Here is a 26186-nt window from a genome sequence, read left to right as displayed (position 1 = left end):
TTTTTTGTTTTTTCCGAACCGGTGTAGTCTGATGATTGGAGAATCGACAAAATAATTATGTTTACCAGATGTCACAACAAAGGTAGACTCCAATTTTATTCATCTATTTGGTACTTTGATTCATATGCGTAATATGTACAAACAACATACATATGTTATTTTAATATTTTTTTAATTATTTTTCTTTCCGCAGCTAGTGGTGCATAGGGTACTGCATTGGTACACCAATCGCGGAGTACCCTAATATTTTTTTTTTCACAAAGGAAAGATTATCAGTCTTTGGCTCCAGGTTGGTAATACACTGTTTTAAATTATTTTTTCACATCAAACATGTTGGGAATCAAACCTGAGACCTGGCATGGCATCCAAACACGCTGACTGCTACACCACGAGGCCGACGAAGTTATTACTATACCTTGACGCTACTATGTTTCTTTCCCAATATGAGTTTGTTGTAACTCATAGGAGAACAAAGAAATGTTTTTTTTGTTTGATTCAATAAATTAAAAAAATAAAATATGTTCTATTTTTATCTATTTATTGTTTTTTTTTTTAAAGGAATAACCCGCTAAGCCTCTGAGGCTTGTCAGCAAGTAGGATAGAGGGGATATGGAAGAAGGTAATGAAAAATACACCACAACACCCAGACCGATTGAGTAAAAAAAATCTTGGATTTTTTCTTGCAACTGGCGGAAATCGAACCCGCGACGTCATGATGCATATATGATTAAAATCAACAAACTAACTTAACTAATTTTCAATAAGCTTTTTCTAATAATTGGACTAAGCTAAGTTTGTTTTCACACCCTTTCAATTTTCTTATTTAATATACCACATATTTAAATAACCAGGTACCGATAGAATAGACTTTGTTTTAACGTTTTCAAACTTGGAATAATTTTAAATTTAAAACCTGCGCTTCCGCTTTTCCCCGCCCCGCCGTGGGCGGCCCCCCTCCACTTTTTGCATCCGCCAGCATATATATAAGGGCGGGAGCTCCCTCGCGATCATTCTCGACCACCCGCCGCGACGGTTACTTGAAAGCAAACCTGCCAGCGTAGTAACACACTCTAATTCATTCTCAACTTACCTGTTGACGTCTCCGGAACTTCAGCAAACCATTCTCAAAAAGTTAACTCATTTTCCGTTTTCGGCCTAAATTAATTTTGAACAAGGAAAAGTGTTGTTTGGACGTTGCATCTGAGCTGACTTAGAAAACTGTAAGTATAATTTTCAATCCCTTTTATCTAAAAAGATCATCAATTAGGGGAAGGAAAATTTCCAGAAATAAATCTGTCGATCGGGTAAGAATACAAATTTGTAGACCATTCAAAAAAATAATGAATTTTTACTATGGATAATTTATTTAGCGCCATTTTCGTAATAATCTAATACTCCGATGACGTTATGCATCAGTGATAACATTTTTATGATTAATTAAGTAAATTCATATGATTAGAAGAATTAATATAAAACTTTAAATTACGTCACATTTAATATCAAAATTTATCGGGAAATTTATTTTGTAAGTATTTTTTTTAACAAGGTTTTTTTTTTCATATGTAACTCATATTCCAATTTTGTCCCTTTTTTAAATAATTTTTATTTGATTTAAACCCTAAGGCAAATTAATTTAATTTAACATTGAAATCATACGAGTACATTGTAGCTTTTATAAAATAAAAAAATCTGATAATAATGAAATTTTATTCAATCAATTTATTTCCGTTTATGATAATTTATTGATACGAAAAAAATGAAGTACTGCAATAATTATTGTATAAAATTTTGAATGTGTTATTTCTGGGTTTTCTATGTTCTATGGTTTTGTAAAATTTAATTTGATCAAAAAAAGATTTTACTTCAATATCGCATTTTAAAAAGCTGTAAAGCGTACACAAAATTATTAAAATTTTAAAAATAAGGAAAATAAAATGCTGAACACGTAGGATTTTAATTCAATTATTAATATTATTGAAATCCAGCTTTTTTGTATGACGCAATAAAATTTCGAGAGTATCCGCTTTTTCAAACATATTTTAATATTGGTTTTTCACTCGTGAAAGAATTAAAATAACATTTACGTAAAAATAATTCATTTTTTCCCTTTAAAAAGGTTTCTTATCAAAACATGATTATATCAACCCAAAACAAGTCATAAATTACAATAAAATAAATACATGTTATGTATGTATCTTAAATCAACAACACAAAAAAACCATGCATTAAAATAGCTATTTATTTTTTAAAAATACCCGCACTTCATTGCCAAAAGCTTCCAGGCAGCCAAAAACAGACTGCAGAATTTTTTTGTCAAAATTCGTACTTTATAAAAAAATAATAAATATTTTCTAAAAAGGACGTTCATATATTCATATGTTCAAAATATATTTTCTTGCGCGGTCAACATCATCATTCCCTTTCCGGACGTCATGGTGCATAGGGCACTGCATTGGATCCAATCCAATCGCAGTGAATCTTGATCATTTTTATTACACGAAGGTAAGATGATCAGTCTTAGGCTTCAAATACCAGTCAAGGGACTATGAAATATTTCTGGTGTGAAAACACTCTTTTTAATATTTCATTGCAAACAAGTTGGGAATCGAACCCGAGACCTCTTGCATCGCAGGCAAACGCGCTGACCATTACACCACGAGGCCGACAAGTTTTCTTGCGCGCGGTAAACATAAGAGCATTTAATTGTACGTTAAGGTTTCTCGAGAAAATGTATGAAATATAAAAATTAAAATTGTTTTTGAAAAATGAACTACTTTAAACGACGTCATTGATTCTTACTTATCAACCAATGATGGAGTGTTGTGATAGACTTCTGGTTGACGGGAAGCCAGCCCAATAATCGGCAGAACTCACCGAAGAAAATTTGTAACGTCATAACCTGAGTAATTTCAAAATTATGAAACGCATAAATAAAGATTTCTTTTCTTTAACTTTAAAAACATCAACAAATGAAAGAATTGTAGGAATAAAGATGTTTAAATATGGGCAAAATGGTGAATATTACACACTGTGTAAAGTGGTCACTTAAACTGGCCAATGACAGGTCATAAGCCCTGTAAATGCCTAGACTTCCATATAACCTTCTCTAATATGTTCTTCATCTCTGTTGTAATATGTTTATAAAAAAACTGTTACTGTAAAGAAAAACTATTCAGAAAAGTATTAATTAACAAATTAAACTGCTCCTTGAACCTATTTTTGAAAATAACAGTTTAAAGATGCGTCGGAAAAAACGCGGCCACCTTCCACCCTTTGAAATAACAGTTTAGTGCAGTGTGGGCAAGTGTGGAGTCGCAGCCATAACGAAATTCCGGTTGTAAAGGGGGAGTGGAGTTGTCTTCGGGTTTTCAACTGTTATTTTAGAAACTGTTACACATATCCGGACTAGCTTTTCGTTAAAAAACAGTTGAATTTTTTTTGGGTGACTGTTTCAGCAGTTAAAGGCCCTCAGTATCAAAGATGGCCAAACGCTGAAAATAGTATCAAAAGTGCCCAACTGCATATTTAATACTTAATAAAAATAGCGTTTCTTTTTTTGTTAACCTTTAGGCTAATTGTTTAAATTGTAAATAGTACTAAATACTAAAATATTAAATAAAAATATATAATCATCATTACCTTTTCGCACCTAATGGTGCGTAGAGTCTGCATTGGTACACCAATCGCAGTGTATCTTGATCATTTTCGTTACACGAAGGAAAGGTGATCAGTCTTACGCTTCTTGTACCAGTCTAGTGACTATGAAATATTCTAGTGTAAAAACACCCTTTAAAAAAATATTTTATATCAACCATGTTGGGAATCGAACCCGAGTCCTCTTGCGTGGTAGGCAAATTCGCTGACCGTTACACCACGAGATCGACATATAAGAAATATATTTAGTTAATATTTAAACTAAAAAGTGCTATTACAGATTTTCAAAATTTTCTCGAAAAAAATAATGGGGTTGTTTAACCATCTTTGAAACTGAGGGCCTCAACTGCTTGCACAAGATGTTTTTCCCGCGCTGTTCTAAACTGTTTTTAAAAAACAGTTAAATTTTGTAACTGTTACTAGCACTTTTGTCAATTTATCGAAACGGTCATCTCTAACAAATACATGAGTATTATTTAATCCGATTAAAAATTTATTTTCAACTCAAAATTACTTTATTTTATTTTTATTAGGTAAAACAACTCATATTTTATATATCAAAAAAAATATTAAAGTTTTTCACAAATGGAATGATAGAACATATAACAAAAAGAAAGAAAAAAACAATAAATAAGAAAAGAAAAGAGGAGCACTGTAAGAAGGTTGGGGATGAGCAAAAAGTTGAGGAGTGGAATAAAGGGATTTTTCTAATTAAGTTGACCAATTCAAAATTAAGTTATTGTAAATAAAATAAAAATAATTTAAGGTGTTGAAAAATTTTTAATCGGGTTGTGGTCCCGTGGCTAGTGCCTCGGACTCACGACTCAAAGGTCCGTGGTTCGAATCCCACTCTACGCCAACTTGATCCCCATTTCCTAAAAGTGAGTTATTTACAACTCGTTGAAAACGGCCCTCAAAATGAAATATTCGTGTAAATTAAAAGAACGCAAATATTTCTTTTTACTAAAAAATAAATAAAAAAATAGTGTTCGTAGAAGATTTTTAAATTTTTTTTTAAAGGAGTTAATTATATTTTACTTGTTAAAATGTAAAACTAAAATATTGGATTTAATATAAGCGATATTGTCAAATAATTATTGAGGGTTGCTTTTTGATAAAAAAAGGCTCGAAATACAATTCTTTACTCTTGTACTAACAAACGCAAGAGTGACAGATTCCTCTTAGTAGGTAGACCGTGGAATGGATAATTTTTGCACTAACTTTTCCAAAACGTGACAGTTATTAGCTAAAAAGTCACTGGATCGGAATTGAAAACCTCTACAATGTTATTTCCAATAAAATGTAACCAAATGTAATGAAATGCAGAGGAAAATACAAACGGTTTGTTTTTTTTTTACAGTTGAAAGGACAGGATGAACATGAAAAAAATTAGTTTGGAGATCGAGCGTATTTCAGCAAACGTGTAAATCGCCGATATTGTTTCATCTAGTCTAAAATTGTTTTCAACCATGTTTTGAGTATGTCCAAATGCTTGCAGACTGGCTGGATTTTCTCCCTAAGGAGTTGTAGATTTTTAAATTTGTTGCAACAGAGAGGAAAAACATTTTTGAGAAGGGAATTTGGGAGTCTAGACATTTACAGGGTTTATAAAATGTCATTGGCTGGTTTAAGCGGTTTAAATTTAAGTGGCTGGTTGAATCAACTACCTGGTAAAAGAAGAAGTAAACAAAATCAGAAAATTATCTTCAGGCGTTGCCTAGTAGGTAAATTGGTTCAGCCGGATGAATCTCACCACATTATAAAGGTTTCAGCTCTTTTACTTCACAAAAGTTAACAAATGGAAGAGTTGAGGAAGTTTAGATGCTCAAACATTGGCAGAATGGTGAATAAACACAGTGTGTAAAGTGGCCACATAAACCAGCCAATGATAGGTCATAAGTCCTATAAATGGCTAGGCTCCCATATTCCCTTCTCAAAAATATTTTCCCTCTCTGTTGCAACAAATTTAAAATTGTTTTTTTGAATATTAAATTATGCATTGTTCCTATTAAATTTTCTAAACACATCCTACTGTCCTTTTCCCACTCTCTGCAAATTTCAAATGAAGCTTCTCGCTACTATCCGTTCACCTGTTATAGGTCCTGTTGGATATTCAGATCAGGTGGCTTCCAAAATAATTGTAAAGCTTTTTAAAAGTTTTGTAATCATTTTGCGAATTGAATTAAATTGATTGGACATGAGTCCAATCAATTTAATCCCAGAAAGTGATAAATTTGCTTCCCTCTTTTCCACAATCCGATGAAGTGCATATAATATACTCCTGGATTACCTTATTTCAGCACAAAGATGCTAAGGCTATTGTTTTACAGAGAGCTCTTTCAGGCAGCTCTTCTCGTTCGGCAACGTACATTTTCCCTTGAATGTGGGCTCGCCTGAATTTTTTTTTTTCAATTTCTTTACTTCTTTATGGACCAGGTGGATTAATAAACAATATTTTAAGTTTGTCCAATTTTTTATAGACAAAAACTGGATTCAACTCCCTGGGGAGCTGTTAACATTACAATTTAACAACAGAAATAAAGAACATTTCAGGGAAGGTAATATCGAAGTCTAGGCATCTACAGGGCTTATGACCTGTCATTGGCTGGTTTAAGTGGCCATTTTACACACTGTGTAACATTTACCATTCTGCCCATATTTGAACATCTATATTTCTTCACTTCTTTCATCTGTTGATGTTTGTGAAATTAAAGAGCAAAGTTACACAGTGTGTAAAATGGCCACTTAAACCAGCCAATGACAGGTCATAGGCCCAATAGAAGCCTAGACTTCAATTTTACCTTCTCTAAAATGTTCTTCATCTCTGTTGTAATATGTTAATGTTAACAGCTCCCCGGGGAGTTTAATCCGGTCCTTTTCTACAAAAATTTTGACAATCTCAAAAAATTGTTGATTAATTATAATTATGAATTTCAACAAAGGGTTCTTGGCCTCATAGAGTAAGGGATACATTTTTTTTGACATATAAATGTATTTGTTTGAATAAACAAATAAATCAAATACACTTATTTTATTATAAATTTGTGTAAACCACTTTAAATTTGGAGTTATGCGTCTACCGGTTACTTTCTCACAATCAGGACTTGAACTGACTTAGAATTACTCGCGTTGCTTTTCATATTATGAAATATTGCAGCAAAGAAACTGAAAAATGATAGAAGGAGCGAGAAAGACGATAATAAATTGGGATTGTCCTGAACTGTTATCTCTCATCAACTTCAGGGTGCCTGGGAGAATGACTAGACAGGTGCCACCGTTTTGTAGCAACAATTCACGGACAGTGTATACTTGTAATGCCGTATTGAACAGACTTCATGAACTCGGCAATAGTTATTCCCACGTATCGGATATATTTAGTGAAGGGTATTGTTTCCATAGAACAAAACTTTTGAACTTTTTCAAAGATGGTGAATGGTAATTATATTTATTTATTCATGCATTTCATAATATAAACAAATTTTTGTTCACTTTGCCCAGCTGTTTGCAACAGTACTTACAATTTTCTTGTTATATTATTTAAAAATATTTATTTTTTTAATTTGTTTTTTCATTTATTCTTAAATTGTTTGAACTTTCTACTGAATATGTTATGTAATTTTTAGGTTAATTTTTTTTATAAATCTTGTATAAATTTAAGGTTCAATTTTTTAATAAATCTCGGGTAAAAGGAAATTAATGTTCATTTTAATACGAAGCCAAATATGTAAGTATCATAAATTTTTGTAAAAGGCAGATTTGCCGTTTATGTTAATAAAATAAATAAATAATAAAATAAATATGAATAATTATGGGAATATTTTTAATAGAAGATTTAAAGTTAAATTGAATTAATTATTTACTATGGGGATTAAAATTTTTACACCCGTTTCTTGATTAAAATTATGGTTTTCGGATATAACATGCTTTTTATTATTGTTGATACATCTTGTGTGTTATTTGATTTGAATTTTAGATTAAAGTGAAGTTTTTCTATTTTTTTTTTTAGTTGAATAGTCTAGTAACATTTTAAAAAATCCCCTGAAAAAACCACTGAACTTCCTCATTTATAAGGCGATTATTACAATGGTTTTCGGCCTCGTGGTGTAGTGGTCAGCGCGTTTGCCTACCATGTAAGAGGTCTCGGGTTCGATTCTCGACATAGTTGACACGAAATATTTATTTAAAAAGGGTGTTTTAACAACATAATATTTCATAGTCCCTGGACTGGTACCTGAAGTGTAAGACTGATCATCTTACCTTCATGTCACGAAAATGATCAAGATACACTGCGATTGGTGTGCCAATGCAGTGCTTTATGCACCATTAGGTGCGGAAAGGGCATAAAACATATTTCAATGAAACTTTGGATAATGGGCTATATTGAAAGGTTATTCGATTAAAGAGACATCATTTTTCAAAACCTTTCTAATGTTACATGTTTTATAATCATTGTTATTATTCCCTTTTCGCATCTAATGGTGCATATGGCACTGCATGCGTACACAAATTGCTTCGTATCTGCTTCTTTTTTGTTACATGAGGGTAAGATGATCAGAATTACGCTTCAGGTGCCGGTCCAGGGTCTTTGAAATATTATAGCGTAAAAACACCTTTTCAAATAGATTTTCCATGCCAACCATGTCGGGATTTGAACCCGATACCTCTAGCATGGTAGGCAAAACACGCTGACCCCTACACTACGAGGCCGACAAATGTGATGTATTTGCATATGAATTACTTTTAAACCCTTATTATGAGTTCAGGGTTTTGGCTCAATTTTACACGCAGAACAATAATCTTTATCCGCCTTGACACAGAGAAAAATATGTAGTTATAGCAGAATTAGATTCATTAAAGTGTATTTATGCTAGTAAAGATAATGTTATACTGGGTATAACTTTCATACCTTCATACTTTGTTTAAGGGTTACTTATGCCTGAAATGTCTTACCACAATAAGACGTATTCGAATTCGTACAACCAGCAAATTGAATATACAAAACGCACAAAAACATATAAATTTATTTACAATCCACGTATCAAAAATAAAATCTTATTGTGGAATATTAGCAAAAGCTCTTTCCGTAATAAATTCGATAAATATAAAGGCTTTATGGGAATGTAGCAACAGATGTAGAACTAACATTTTCTGTCTTTATAAAATAGTATTCTCAGATACTCGTCAAAACTCTTTTATTTCTTTTAAATTTTTTTATTAGGAGATTCAATTTATAAGAGCCTCTCGTGATATTTGCTCTGTACGACGAAGATGCCATGAACTCTTTACTATTTTGTTGTAAAATAACAAAGGAGAATATATTATTTACTTATTTGTTGTAAAATAACGAAAAAGAATACGCTTTTGACTAATTTGTTGCAAAATAACGAAGATGAATATAGTATTAATTTATTTGTTGCTAAATAACGAAAAAAAAAACATTATTTGACTAATTTTTAGTAAAATGATGAAATAAAATACATTATTGACTAATTTGTTGTAAAATGACGAAAGAGAATACTTTAATTACTAATTTGTTATAAAATGACGGAGGAGAATACATTTATGACTAATTTGTTGTAAAATAATACATTATTGACTAATTTGTTGTAAAATGACAAAGGAGAATACATTATTTTCTATTTTTTTGTAAAATGACGAAGGAGAAAACATTATTGACTACTGTCCTTTAAAATTACGAAAGAGAATACATTGTTCACTAATTTGTTGTAAAATGACGAAGGAGAATGCATTTTGGACTAATTTGTTGCAATTTATTTGTTGCGTCCTCTTGTTTTCTTTATTTAGAAAAAAACAGACTAAACATATGTTGAGACATTACCTTTTGTTCTTATTGCACCGTAACAGGCCTCGAAGCTCAATTAGAGTGGTGAATTACAGCAAAGTACACTCTAACGGACTTACACAATACAAACTTAGGTTAAACTTAAGGTAAAAGTTTTATAACGAAACTTTCACGGTGGTTATCGAAAAGGACATTCTTATTTTATACCGACCCCGATAATTCTTTTTCACCTCCTAATTTGTTTTCTCCTTTATTTCCACAATTAAAAACGATCAAAAAGAGGTGAAAATGTGCACATTTTTATACTTGAAATTCCATTTTGAAGGCTAATAGTAAAATAAAATAATATTTGTAACATAAAAGCAATTAGAATTCGTTGTAGAGTTGAACATTTTCTTTCGAATGACGTATTTTCTTTTGCCATTTTTTTACTTTGAGTGATCATTTTTAAATACAATATTTAAAAAAACATCTTATGTTAGCACCAATATAAAATAAAATTATTTGACTTTGTCTTCATTCTCAATGATTACTGGGACGTGATATTTCAAAGCATTCCTAATGTGAAATATTTCCATATTATTAACTTTTTAACATTTATTATTTGTATGTAAAGCTTTCAATCCTGTATTTTTATTAAAATCATTATTTAAATTCACTAGGCGATTTGTGAATTCAAAGATATTGTTCTATAAAATAATATTATCGAATTAAATTCTATTCTTTTGAAAAAATATAAGTGAATGTTACACAGTGTGTAAAGTGGCCACTTTAACCAGCCAATGACAGGTCATAAGCCCTGTGGATGCCTAGACTTCTATATTACCTTCTCTAAAATGTTCTTCATCTCTGTTGTAAAATGTTAATATTAATATCTCCCAAGGGAGTTGAATCCAGTCTTTGTCAAAAATTAAAAAACAAACAAAAATTTGGACAGACTCAAAATATTGTTTGTCCAAATTATTAATCCACCTGGTCCATAAAGAAGTATAGAAATTGAAAAAAAAAAATTTCAGGCGTTGCCTAGTATGTAGGTAAAATAATTCAATTAGATGAATCTCACCCGCATCAATAAAGGTTTCAGCTCTTTAACTTCACAAAAATCAACAGATTAAAAAATTAAAGGAATATAAATGTTAAAATATGGACAGAATGGTGAATTTTACACAGTGTGTAAAGTGGCCACTTAAACCAGCCAATGACAGATCGTAGACCCTGTAGTTGCCTAGACTTCTATATTACCTCCCCAAAAATGTTCTTCATCTCTGCTGTAATATGTTAAAAGTAACAGCTCCCCAGGGAGTTGTATCCAGTCCTTGTCTACAAAAATTTCGACAAACTCAAAAATAGATATATATGTCTCCGCCAAATCGTCAATCAGCCAGTCAATTAGACGGTTGGGCTCTTAATAATATGGGGACTTTATTTATTTTTACCGTCTACATTTAAATTTATGTTTTATGTTTACCTAAGGTAGAGAACAGGATATTGTCATATATTTTTTTTTAAAACATGTGTACCTATTAACTAACTAAGGAAATCTGTTTTTATATTGAGGAATATTTTATAAAACTAGAATCTGAGTATTAAGATATATATATAAAATATTATTTTATATAAAATAAATTGAACAACTTTGTTTTTTAACACTAATTTTTATTTTTCACCGACCGGTTTCAAAGCAAACAAGCTTCTTCGTCAAGTCGGTAGGTGAAAAATAAAAATTAGTGGTTAAAAACAAAGTTGTTTTATTTATTTTATTATGATGAAAAATCACAAAGTTAGTGCTTCAAATATAAACTTTACATTATTTTAGACATTGACAGAATTGAAAAAAAAAAACTTCCATATTTAAATTATTTCAGGTTTGTTTTTCTCCTATCTGACAGAACGTTACACACTCGATTATTCAAAATTGCGTTCGCCGGATTCAGCTGATTAGACGAGTTATCCGGATCGCGGTATTAGAGCAGGGTGCGGTATTCGGAAACTTCCCTTATAATATGTTATTAACGTACAATAAGAGAACATCTTTTTTTAAAAATATATATTTGGACCACTGTATTAAGTAGCCTTACGTGTCATGTACAAGGGTAAGGTTTTCGAAAAAAAAAACATTTTTGTTTGTCTTGGAAATGGGATGTTAGATCACTGATTTTGGTTTATTACCTGTATGAGTCCAATCATCATTGTTGCATAGTCCAAGAACAATAGCGCGTGATAACGACTTTTAATGACAGTGTGTATATCTGGAGGATATTCGATCTTTCCTGTATTCTGCTTCAAGATTATGGCGGTGTAAACTGAAAAATAGGCACTGAAATAACAGATGTTCGATACTCTGTGAAGAAATATCATCGCATGGACAATAGTCATCATTCCTTAATTAAAACATATATAGATCACTTCTCATAGCTCTGTGTCCAGTAAAAATTTGGGTAGTTTCAAAAGTACTTTGGTGATGACGACGGAATTTCGCTGCATCAGACAGCGTTGAAAAAATCATTTTAGTAATTTTACCTGTAGAAGAAGCGCGTTACTGATCCTCCCAACGCTTCTGCGAGTTTTGTTATATACAGCTTTAGCAAAGCTAAAGGGAAATTCTGAGAAGAAAGGTGCCGTTCTTTTAAAAGTTGAGGCTCTTGCTCGTTCATCTTCCCTCTAGCGTGTCCATGTCCTCTCATGTCCTCTTTTCCAGCATATTTCAATAATCATCCCTCAGATTTTTAGATGCTTAATGGATTTACCGACCGAGTATCAGTTATAGCTTGAACGCCCGAAGGACAATCTAATAATATTTTTGCAATAACCCACCTCTCTAGTGGTTTTTCAAAAAAAAATTATAAAATTTATGAGAGTATAACTAAATATGAGCAAACTGGAAAAATTGATTAAAAGCCCGTTAGAAAAAAAAGAGTTAGGCCAATAATATATGATAGTGATGATGATTGATAAACATCGTATACATGGTTTTTCAGGGCCATACCGCGAAACTTCAGAGGAACATTCCTCACGGTAAGCTTTAAAAAAAATCGGTTTAATATTTTTCCAAAAAGTCATTTAAAAAAAAAATATTAAAAAAATATCTAGTTATCTCAAAATGTAGTAAATATTTGATTTCTCGGACGAGCAGTCCCTCCACAAACCCCTACTTCTCTCCTACCCAGCCGCTTCCCTTGTCCGCGTCTGGTGCGTATCGTTTCGTTGGTCAAATACGTTTTTATCGCAATGTTTTTTTGTCTGGGAGAGGTAGGGGTTTACAGAAGTGATGCTCGTCCGAGAAATCAAAGATGTACTCCATTTTGAGATCATAAAAAAATACCTTTAAAAAAAATAAAGTTTTGGAAAAATATTATGACTATGAGCAATGTTCCTCTGAAGTTTCGCGGTCTGGCCCTGAAAACCGTGTTTGTATTATTAATAATAAGAATATTTATTGGGCATTAATGATATATTTTCATAATGTATTTTTCATTTATATAAAATAGACATGTTTAATTGCAGTAAACTCACTTTTAAAACAAGAATTAAAAAAGTATTATAGGAAAAAAAATATGTTTCTATATGAAAAAAAATAATTTTAAATTGTAAATATAAAATGTTTCTATTCACTCATATTAAACACACACTCACCCTGTCCATAAACCCACCCTCACACCCATATACACTCACACACATATTCATATACCTACCAAAACCACACTCCACTCACTTACACACTCATCCTCACACAAAAACCTCGCACACATGTACTTCTATGAATAAATATCTAACCGAACTGGATTTTTATAATTATATTTATGTGGAAAACTGATTTGGCTGTATTTTATGTTTTTTTATAATGTTGTGTATATTTTTGGAGTGCTGTTTTTTTCTGAATAAACAAAATAAAATTAAGAAAAAAAAAACACTTTAACGTATTAAAAATAATATTCAAACAATGCGTATTTACATTTAATAATATTTATTTATAATCCTTCGATTACAATGTTGTCTGTATAATTCTAATATTAGTTTTTGTGTTGCATCTATCTATGTAGGTAAGCCCTTACAAAGATAGATGCAAGTTGTACATTATGGTGTGGTACGGTAGGGTATCTCACCCACAGGCAGCTCATTAAGAAGCGACAGCAAGGCGATCCATGGTCACTTGCTTAAATATTTTTTATTCCGAATGACAGCGGACCACCCCGCCATCGCCGCTCACTATACCTCCCACGAGTACTTAATCATATACATAATCATAAGTATATAATCAGATACACATATCTGCATTAAAATCTATACATAAATAAAAAACTATGTTTTAAGGGCGTCGCGCCTTGTTCAAGTTCAAGAGCCACATGGCCACAGCGCATGAAAACCTCTGCAGTGGTTTTATAACTCTCATTGATGTAGGAAGTTGGTCGTATAATATTAAATTATGTTTTTTGTTATAAACTTAGTTTTTCATTTCTATTTTTTTTAAATGAACTAGGTTTCATATTTAATAAACTGATACTCAAATATGTAAAAGTACAGATTTAATATTCATTGATTTGTTTTATGTTAATACACAATTTTATTTATTAAACGTAACCTTCAAAACATTGACTTTGAGAATGAAATTTTTTATGTGTGTATGTAATGCAAAACAAATCTGTCTGATTTATGTACAATTTCATTACTTCTGAAATTCACTCAACGTGGTCTCTGTGTAATGCGGTACGAATAATCTGCAGGCTTATTCTGTCACAATTTCGTTTCGAAAGTTCGTTCGTTCGTCATATATCCATGTCACTCTAACGCAATCAAATCGTATTTCGCTCTTGTTCCCTCTCATACGAAACGAATTAGTTTCAGAATAAGGCTTCAGGGGTGTTATTATGAATCTTATCGCGTGGGTAGTGAAGAAATAACTTGGGGGATTTTCGTTTTGTCATATATGGCCACACTGTTGATCATCAAGTAAACATCAAATAATGTAACAAACTGCTAAAAAAAACGGAAAAAAACAAATATGGTTTGGTCAGTTCAACCTTATCAACTGTTTTGGGTAATGCTTATTAAGGTCGCAATAATGTTCTAAATGAAAATCATAATATTTATATTTTTAATTAACAATATTTTGAGTCTGTCCACATTCCTGCCGACAAAGACTGAATTTAACTCCCTGGAGAGCTGCCAACATTAACATATTACAACAGGGATAAATAACATTTCAGTGAAAGTAATATAGAAGTCTAGGCATCTACAGGGCTTATGACCTGTCATTGGCTGGTTTAAGTGGCCACTTTACACACTGTGTAACATTCACCATTCTGCCCATATTTAAAAATCTATATTCCTTTAATTATTTAATCTGTTGATGTTTGTGAAGTTGAAGAGCTGAAACCTTTATTTATGCGGGTGAGATTCGTGTAATTGATTTATTTCACCTACATTCTAGGTAACGCCTAAAAATTTTATTTTTCAAATTTCTTTACTTCTTCATGGACCAGGTAAATTTATCAACAATATTTTGAGTCTGTCCAAATTTCTGAACAAAAGGACTGGATTCAACTCCCTGGGAGCTGCCAACATTAACATATTACAACAGAGATGAATGAAGAACATTTCAGGGAAGGTAATATAGAAGTCTAGAGGTTTCAGCTCTTAAACTTCACAAACATCAACAGATGAAAGAATTGAAGGAATATAGATGTTCAAATATGGGCAGAATGGTGAATGTTACACAGTGTGTAAAGTGGCCACTTAAACCAGCCAATGACAGGTCATAAGCCCTGTAGATGCCTAAACTTCTATATTACCTACCTTGAAATGTTATTTATCTTGGTTGTTATATGTTATATTTAATAAAACTTATATTTAAAGCACTTTCATTATCATCATTCCTTTTTTGCACCTAACGGTGCATAGAATTCTTCGTTGGTACCCCAAACGCAGCGTATCTTGATCATTCTTGTAACATGATGGTAAGATGATCGAGGTCAGTCCAGGAAGTCAGTGAAATATTCTAGTGTAAAAACACCCTTTCAAATAAATATTTTATATCAACCATGTCGGGAATCGAAACCGAGACCTCTTGCATGGTAGGCCAACGTGCAGATCATTACACCACGAGGCCTACAAAATATTTGAAGCAATTTTCGAAGCACAAACTTATTTCATTTTAGTAAATATAGAAGAACTTTGTTCCTAATAAAAGAGGTAAGGAAACAAATAAAGTATAAAATAATAAAAACAAACCCTTTTAAGCCACTTATTTGTTTTTATAAGTTAATTATTCTTTGAAAAACAAGCTTGTGTAGATTTTAAAACCAGACGGTAGGAAAAATAAAAAATAATTGAAAAAAACTCTCAACATTTAATGCGGAAATTCTATATAAATTATTTAAAGATCATAATGAAGACACTATTTTAAAAACAAATTCCATTAATTAAATTTATAAAGAAGAAAAATAAAAGAATTTAGATGAATAAGTCACTCAGATACCAAAATAATAATTAAATCCCCAAATTCCACACAAATCATGGTCAAAATAGCTGTGTCTTCAAAGGTATCAAAAATAACAATAATCTCCCCAAAGAACTAAAAATTATTAAAACTAATAAATAAATTAATCACTCTCTAGGAGGCCATGGTTTTCTCAGTGTTCATATACGGTGTGGAGTGTTGGACACTGATGGAATCTAAAAAGAAAAAAATCGAAACTTTCGAAATGTGGTGTTGATGGCAAATGCTGCGGATTCCGTGGACGGCCAGACGTACGAATGCATCTATACTCCAAGAACTGGACATAAGAAAAAGACTAACATCCATGTGCGAGAAAAGAATCCTGCAGTTCTTTGGACATATTTCCAAAGGGAACTCTGATAGTTTGGAGAAAACTTTTCTCCTGGGAAGTGTCGAAGGGACAAAGTCGGGTGGACGTCAGCCGACAAGATGGAGCGGCACAGTCACTGAATTATCAGAATCATCACTGACGAATGCCTATAGAAGAGCACAATAGCCTTCCAGGTGGAGGTAGACTGTCCACAGACGAGCCATGTCTGAAGTCAGGCGTAATCACCATCCTCAGATATAAGACACAGATTGAAGAGAGATAGAGAGAGGAGGTTGAATTTAGAACACCACCACTGACTTGTATTAATTCCGAGTTTGATATTAATCTGATGAGTAATTATTCAGGGTTTCTTATGATCCATTTTCCATATACACGTGTCGACTGTACCTATATAAATCACATCAGCATTGACGATCGACGCCGCTATGTGATTATTCCAAAACGTTAAGAAAAAGTGCAAACTGCACATTTTTATAGAAAAAACTCAGTATGCAGTACCTGAAACATTCTTTTTGGAAAATATCGTTTTTTGTAATAAATATCTTAGTGCTACGTAAATACATAATCATTTTATTGTTCATATCATCAGTATCTACGTATTTATAGGATTATTAAATTTTTACACAATATTATTTTTGGTATGTGTATATATATTTACATATTTATACACACACAATTCTGGGTTTTATCCCAAGGGGGAGTAGGTATATTTTTATTTATATCGCTACAGAGATGGGTAGAATTTTTGTTTCAAGATCATGGATATTCGAGCGTTTACAGGGCTTATGACCTGTCATAGGTTGGGTTCAAGTGGCCACTTTTATGTAGATATTACAACATTTCCCATTCCGCTTATTAGCGAATATCCATATCGGTGACATTTTTGGTTTTTGTATATATGTCATGAAACAAGGAAAGCTTTCGCTAGCGCGTTTGGAGCGCCATCTTTAGATGCTACCCATCTCTGTAGTGATATAAATAAAAATTAAATTTTTAGATGGATTCGAATCGATTTTTAAAAAATCTACGCACTTCAAAAACTAAGACGCCAAGATTTATTTTTCGTGTTACTTTTTCGTTTTTTAATGGCCTTTCACCTCTCCACTCGGTTGTTCTGCCCAATTTTTCGTGTTACTATTTACCCTTATAATAAAACCAAGTATGTGTTTCTGGGAATTTCGATTATGAGACAGGCTTTAGATTTTAATATATTTTCAATTTTCTATTCGCAAATGTTCACCTCAAAAAAGATTTTTATTTTTTACGAGACAAAGCCAAAAATGATCAAAATACTGGAAGGAAAAAATCTCAACCCACTGCGAAAAAATAGCTAAGCTTTTCTTTCGGTGTGGGTTCAAATTGTATTATTAATGTTACCTTTTTGTTTGGTTCATTTAAATTTTTTACGTTGAAATTTGTATTATTTCATAGGATTATTCTGTGTATAATAAAGATTTCTTAAATAATGACTATGGTAAAGAAAACGTTTGTTTATTTCATAATAAAATAAAAAAGTAACACAGGAAATCATAAAATGCTCAAATTATTGTTCCTCCTTTTGAATAAATACGAAAATGAATTTTCTACAGACCTCCTTAGAACAGGATATAAAAAAACTTCTTGATAAAGGGACTATTGACCCTTTCAGGCCGGGTGTTAACTTAAATATTGAGATTCTCGTATCTACAGAAATTAAAAAGCGGCGAGATCATTTTTTAATTACAGGAACCTCTAAGGAAGTCTCTTTTTTTTTGTATATGTTGGTAATCAGCAATACACAGAAAATTTTGTTTTTACCTCAGACAGCTGACTTTTGGCCGGCTTGTTTGTTTTGGAGCGAATTTTTGTCGTCCTTATAAAGATATGTCAAGCAAGTTTTAACCATATTTCAGTAAAATTACGTTAATTGTATTCAATAAACTAATATTGTAAGGTAAATGAATTTTAAAGGTAGATTATAAGTTTGAGATTTAGTACTCATTGTTTTCAAAAAAATGAGAAATAAATAATTTAAAAGATAGAAAAAAAAAATTAAAATCACTAAAAATTTTAGAAAAATTCCTTTAATACACACAGAATAAATAATATTTTTTAGAGATTCATGAAAAAGGTTAAATAAATTTGTAAATGAACATTATTATCTCATACAGTAAAAACGTTTAAATTGTATTTTTTTTATATACCTAATAATTGAGTAAGTAAAACATACTATGAAAATGATTTTTCATTTATTTGTCATAAAAAAAGTACTCAACAATTAATTACATACACGATCGTGAACTTTGAAAAAAAACAATCATGTAGGTTAACGCACTCAGGCTAAAATGAAAACAAATAAAATATTTAAAAAAAATATGTGTGCCAGTTTTAAAACTTAAAAATGGTGTTCTTTTGAATTATTGCATAATTTTATAAAATTATTGACCTAATTTGAAAAAAATAACTTTAAAAAAAATATTTATGAGCATGAAGAGTACAGTTCTGAGTGCAAAATAGAACTAGAATTTCGGACGAGCGTTTTCGACTCGATGAAATCGAGTGGAGATAATCGGCTTCGTTGTGGAGTAGAGACTGTTTGACTGTGGAATAATCTACCCACTAGTGTTAGGGATGCCCCTTCATTATTTACATTAAAATCAAGATTAAAACGTCATTATCGAAATGTTTGAGTTGATCATTTCTCCATCTTATTTCTTTCCCATCTCCTGTCCACTCCCCTCTTCATAGTGTAATTTTTTTTTCAAAGTTTTGTATAAAATTATAAAGTTCTGCATAATTACCTAGAATATGTCCATGTATTTATAATTTTCTGTAACTGAACGGTTTAGGAAGTACAAAGAAATTGCCTTATGGTAATATGCCCGCCCTTATACGTATATAAATTGTATATTTATATAAAGTGTTGTATATTTATAGTGTATTTTATTTTATTTATTTGACACTTTACGTACATATAAAATAAATAAACAAATAAGGGCGGGCATATTGCCTTAAGGCAATTTCTTCCTACCTACCCAAACCGTTGTTTGAGGAATTTATAAATACATGGACATATTGAATCTTACAATTTTACACAAAAAATAAAAACAAAGATTAACAAAATAAAAATATATATAAAAAAAAAATTAACACTGCACTATGAAAAGAGGAGAGGGGTGGGAAGGAAAGAAGAAGAATAGAGGAACAATTTTAATTTTTAGTGTAGTGGTTGGCCTATCATTTTTGAAGTTCTGGTTTCGATTCTTCGAAGGATCGATGTGAAATATTCATTTATATCGATCAGGTATTTTCTCATATTGGAGAGGGTTCAGAAAAAAATCTGAGGTATTTCTACATGACAGAGTATGGTTGTTATTCGCGAATATATCCTGGTGCATTCTTCTTAGGCACGCGTGGGACCAACAATTTGCAACTTAGAAGGGATGGGTTCAAACTGAGCCATTTTTTCAGGCTGGTAAGAGGTTAGGAGAACTTGGCCATTCGGGGAGTATTAATTTTTACGATCCTTTCCACGAATATAACTGACGGCGTCAACACAGGCTCTTCCGGCTTCCAGAACCAAATTGTCTCTGGTTATGCCGAAAAGAAGAGCTGTCAGGCAGCTGAACATAATCACCTTGGAGATTTACATCTTTCGCATCAGTGAAACTATGTATATTTTAAAGCAGCGGTTTCTAACCCGGGAGGCGCGGACTATTCCCATGGGAGAGATCAAAAATAAAAAAAGACAAGAAAGTTTTCATATCATCGATATCATCATTCTCTTTCCACACCTAATGGTGCATAGGATACTGCATGGATACGCCAATTGCAGCGTATCTTAATTATTTTTGTTACATGAAGGTAAGCTGATCAGTCTTACGCTTTAGGTACCAGTCTAGGGACTATGAAATATTCTTGTCTAAAACACCCTTTTAAATAATATTTCATATCAACCATGTCCGGAATCGAATCCAAGACCTCTTGCGTGGTAAACAAATGCGCTGAGCATTACACCACGAGGCCCACAGATCAGTTCAGATCAGATTTATATCATTATATCGAGAAAATAAATTGAACTTCACATCTTAACGTAACAGTAAAAAATCAGGTTATGAACGGATTTTTTTTGTTTTAAAAAAAATAATTTAATCATAATTATCATCATTCTCTTTCCGCACCTAATAGTGCATAGGGCACTGCATAGATACACCAATTGCAGCGGATCTTAGTCATTTATGTTTTATGAAGGAAAGATGATCAGTCATACCCTTTAGATACCAGAGTCCAGTGACTATAAAATATTCTAGCTTAAAACACCCTTTAGAATCAATATTTCACATCAACGTTGTCGGGAATTAACCCGAGACCCCTTGCATGGTAGACAAACGCGCTGACCATTACATTGCGAGGCTTAAAAACATTTTTTTTAATACACACATTTAATACATATAAAAAAACATTTTTAAAACGTATCTGTATTAGAGGTGGTACAAAAAAATGAAAAAAAAACCACGCAAAAGGTCTTGTGTTCAATTCTCGACATGGCTGATATGAAATATTTATTTGAAAAGGTGTTTTTACACTGAAATATTTCAAAATCCCCTGGACCTTCATGTAAGAAAATGATCAAAATGCGCTCTGATTGATGTACCAATGTAGTGACCTATGCACCGTTTGGTTCGGAAAGGGAATGATGATGATGAACAAAAATTGTTATTTAATTTATTAAATGAAACTGCATTTGAAAATAATAGTTCAAAGGTGCATGGAAACAAATGTGGCCACCCTCCCGACTTCCATGAAATTGAAAAAATGTAAAACTGTTTCTTAAATAACAGTTGAATTGTGATTTTGGATAACTGTTCTAGCAGTTACTTTTACGAAATTTTATGTCAACGCTGCTCTTAGCTCTTATTAAAAAAACGGTAAATGTCACTGCAACTTTTTAAATAACCGAAACGCTCATCTCTAGTCTATATTATTGTATCTAATAAAATAGCGAGGATGTTCACCGTTTTGTTTCTTTTAAGTGTTTCTTAACAGACTATTCAACTCAACCAACAAAATATTTTTTTCAATTTTTATATATCGTATTATCACCGCTATGATTTTTTTAAATTTTGTATTTCTGAAATAACTCTGCGTGTGACGTCAACGGTTCTCCTCCGCGTGTTCTCGATTAGTTTTTCCCTAATCGGAATTCGTCTATAACTCTCTTACCATTGATTGATTTATATGAACTACTGACGTTTTTCAAAATATTTATTTTCGTTTTTTCGTACATTTTCAGGAAACTTTGCGGTACAACTTAATGCTCCAATTTTTTACCGCGCGCTAGAAAACATTTATTGTATCTAATTTCCCGTAGGGCTGAAGTTCCTCACTAAACGGGTGAGAGTCGACGAAAAAAATCATTTTTAGGGAGACACGGAATGATAATAATACATTTTATTTGTCAATTGTGCTGTTGAAAGTTCTAATTGGAAAATGAAAGCATTATTCCGGCCAAATGCAATCAAATTTCACCTTACAATAATTAATTAATCAATTATTCATAACCATTAATTATATGTACAATTATTTAAGCCAATCAATTTGTTTTATTAGTTACCAAAATTAACGTACGCCATTTTGTGTGCTTATTACAAACTACGCTCCCACTATAATTGTTAAATTGTTAGCGCGTTTTACTAATAGAGATATATTGTATAATTTTCCGAGTTAACGATATATTAATTTTGTTGCAAAATTTTCCCAGCAATTTGTGAAAGTTCAAATTTGTATAAAGGTAAGCATACTCGTAAATTCAAGCGTATTTTATATTAATATTAATGACGGATTCGAACTATTTCTGAAAAGACACCGTTAAAATGGCGATTATTCATCACGTCCCTATACGCACCCTGTGGTGCAAAGGGCATTTTAATTTTTATAAATATATGAATCCATATTATGTACTCATATGTTTATAATTTTATATACAAACAAACAAACAAACCATCACACCGTTTCCCCGTAGGGGTAGGCAGAGAGGATATAACGCCACATAACTCCGTATTGGCATACAGACCTCGCTTCCTCTACATTCATACATGTTCTCTTGCAAGCACGCCGATTATTCCTACTTTTGACATGTCCATCTTCAAGTATTTGATGTACTTGATCGTGCCATGTCTTTCTCGGTTTTCCTCGTTTTCTGCATCGATTCTTTTAGCCGTTCTTTCGCTGTCCATGTCCAAACCAACGCAGCCCCCTTTCTTGATTCTGTCGATAATGCATGTCTCAGCCTTACACACTTCACGGATCTCGACATTTGTGCACCTATCATACATCGTTTTACCACACATTTGCCTGAGGGATCGCATTTTGACAGCATTAAACCTTTTTCAATCATCGTTTTTTTAAATTCCATACTTCGCTCCCATACATTAGATTTGGCACTAGAACTCCTTTGTGAACTGCTTGTTTAGCCTCCGGCGATAAACATTTGTTTGCCAAAGTAGCAAAAGGCATTTGATAGAGTTGACCGACAGAATTTGTGGAAGGTTTAATCAAAGTATGGAGTGAATGGTAACCTGAGAAGGGCTATTTCGTCACTGTATATGGACAGCTCAGCATTTGTGAAGGTAAATGGGTCATTCGCATTATGGTTTGATATTCCTAAAGGAGTCAAACAGGGATGTGTAATGTCACCATGGTTGTTCAACATATACACCGATAACTGTATGAAAGAACTGAAGAATTTAAGAATGGGAGCAAAAATGAGTGGTTTAACTGTTAACTGTCTTCTGTATGTGGATGATGCCGCTTCTTCTTGCTAGCAGCAAAGAAGACCTGCAATTCTTGGTAACAAAAGTCTACGATGTATGCAAGAAAAGCGATTAGCTTATAAATGTTGATAAATCGAAAGTGATGGTTTTTGAAAGGGATGAAAATATAACTTAATGTGAGATCAGTGTGAACGGAGATATTCTGAATCAGGTAGAAGAATTTGTGTACCTGGGAAGTATATTTACTAGGAATGAAAAGACCGAGAAAGATACTGAAAGTAGGGTGAGTGCCGGGAAAAGGGTGAACGGTGCGCTGCACTGAAATCTATAATTTTATATAATTATAGATTTTGTGATTTTTAGACTATAGTTAGTTGTTCTAAGATCTTTCGTGTTTATTTAATTTCTTTAAAGTCATTAAGTTAAAGTACCCAAAGCCTACATTAAGAGGCAATCAATGGTAATGCATTGAAGATGTTAGGATTTGTTCTGCGTACTGCCAGGGTTTTCAAAAATACCCGCGTATTGTGAACTCTTTACAACTTCTTGGTGCGAAGTAGACTCGAGAGTGGCTCGATTAGTTGGGGGCTACATGAACTCTCTTATGATAGAAAAAATCCAAAAGAAGTTTCTGAGATATCTCTACATGAGAGAAAGCGGGTATTATCCTTGGCTCTACCCGAGCGAGTTTCTTAAAGGGATGCGTGGCTCTAACAGTTAAGATACTAGAAGGAATGTGTATTTGACTGCACATTTTTATCGGTTGTTGTATGGTCCAATTCCATTCATGACTTCAGTCAAAAACTTGGGTATTATAATTCATAAGCATTTACGGTGGCACGATCAGGTTAACGAACTTAGTCGTAAACTTTATAGCAGTTTGCACTCACTTAAAAGATTACAGAATTTCTTGCCAATTAATGTTAAGCAAACATTAGTCCAGAGCTTACTTCTTCCACTCCTTGACTATGCGGATGTATGTTATCCAGATGTCACTCTGAATCACTTGATAAGTTAGAACAATTGCAGAATATTTGTATTCGTTATATCTTTGATCTTAGCAAATTTGACCACATAACCGAGTATCGCACGCAACTACACTGGCTCAGTATCAGGCATAGAAGAAACATTCACATTCTATCACTTCTTCACAATATTTAAAATAATCCCACTTCACCTGTTTATCTGAGAGGAATCGTCCAACCTCTTTTACAACACGGACTATCTCTTAGTTCTAGTAACGAGAGAACCCTTTTAATACCCTGTCATCGCTTTAACTTTCTTGCCTCCTCTTTCACAGTAGCAGCCGTTCGATTGTGGAATAATCTACCCACTAAAGTTAGAGACGCCGTTTCTTTATTTACCTTTAAGTCAAGATTAAAATGTCACTATCTAAATATTTAAATTGTTCCTTTATCCTTCTTCTTTCCTTTCCACCCCCTCTCCTCTCATAGTATAGTGTTATTTTTTTGAAAAATATATTTTTATTTTGTTTTCTTGTTTTTAATTTTTGTATAAAATTGTAGGATTCAATATGTCCATGTATTTATAATTTTCTCAAACTGAACGGTTTGGGTAGGTAGGAAAAAATTGCCTTAAGGCAATATGCCTGCCCTAATCTGTATATAAAGTGTCAAATAAATAAATATGGTCGATAATCCTGAGATTATGAGGAGCATTGGTTTGTGTGTTCCTAAAAATTACCTAAGACAGCGTCAGCATAGATTGTTTTATATTCCGATATACAGAACTGACCTGCCGATGGTTATGCCTGTTGGAAGGGCTTTCGCTATGCTGAACAACATCGCTCTATAGCTCAATCACAAATAACTATCGACGTGCTTAAAAACATGCTAAGCACTTGAGCGATCACAATGAACAATAATGAACATGCTTAAATTATCGCAGTCCTAAGTTAACGCGTGTGTAATCTCTAAGTCAACGCTCGTGTCGGTTTGTTTTTTGTTTTCCTAGTAAATAAATACAGTTCACTGGCGAAAAATCGGCGTTTACATAAAAAAATAATACAATATATTGCATTTGCAAAATAGTAAGGAGTATCTAATACAAAAAAGTGAAAATTGAATTACAATTACATTTGGCTTGCCAACCGCCGGCTAAATGCAATAAATAGCATGATAAATAATAGATAATAAAAAAAAAACCGTTTTGGAATTATTTTTATATTTACACCGGTGAAATTTAAATATGTGATTTCGCAGCAGAATTATAAGATGCGAAGGGTAAATATTTTGACATTTAATATTAGGTGTTCACGGATGTTGCATTGTGATCGTGAATACGATAAACAACAACGGTGTGAAGTTGTTATCACATCGCTTATTGGCACGTCGATAGTTATTTGTAATTGAGCTTCTTTTAAAATGAATACACACAATGTAATTCGATATTCTATTTGATATAAAATCGATATTGTCGATCGATAGTGAAGTTTTTCGGCGGTACGTCTCTATTGCGGTGACGACAACAATAAAAGGCGGGATTTGTTTCATTTACAGAACTTCATGACTGCTTAAACGTCAAAAGCCTCTTCTTAAATTGCCTGTGAAATAATTCAACATTATTGTTGTCTGACCGTCCTGCCAGCGAGTCACATTGTGTAAAGTGTCACTCTGATAAGTTTTTATCAAATGCCTGCATCTGAATGCTTCTGACGAAGTGAAACTAGTGTTCCATAAACAGCCTAAAACAAACATACATCTCATCAACATCTACACGATACCGGTATCTATGCTATTTTAAATTGTGAAGTGCTTCGAAAGTATTCACCTATATCCAGGATACATAGGTATGGAAAAAAGTTTGAATAAATATTTGATATTCTCAATACAAACTGTGATAATGCATAAAAATGTAATTTCGCTTGTTATTTTTTAGAAAAGTGATGAATTTATAAAAAAAAAAATATTAAATTTAACTTTGTCTTCTTGGATACGTATTTTTGTTTATTTCTTCATATGCGAGTAAAAAAAGTAAAAAATACATAAATTAAACATTGGCGGATTTTTTGCCAAATGAACTTCTTCTAACCAACTGATAAAATAAAGGTGTTATTTAGATTATTAAAATATTACAACAGAGATGAAGAACATTTAAGAGAAGGTAATATAGAAGTCCAGGCATCTACAG

General features: G+C 32.3%; 1 protein-coding gene across 1 annotated transcript in view; it reads left to right on the top strand.

Moving 5' to 3' along the window:
• Positions 1–1028: 1028 nt before the first annotated feature.
• LOC148272514 (allatotropins-like) overlaps positions 1029–26186 on the top strand; it is a 217626-nt gene continuing 192468 nt past the window's right edge. The window contains exon 1 of the mRNA XM_088239952.1: positions 1029–1220. The gene's annotated coding sequence lies outside the window, so the exon portion shown is untranslated. The remainder of the gene's footprint in view (positions 1221–26186) is intronic.

Source organism: Micrasema longulum, unplaced genomic scaffold, assembly GCF_059751315.1.
Source record: "Micrasema longulum isolate JH-2025_06_02 unplaced genomic scaffold, ASM5975131v1 h1tg002312l, whole genome shotgun sequence".
NCBI classification, from domain to species: Eukaryota; Metazoa; Arthropoda; class Insecta; order Trichoptera; family Brachycentridae; genus Micrasema; species Micrasema longulum.
This window is presented reverse-complemented; position numbering and strand designations above follow the sequence as displayed.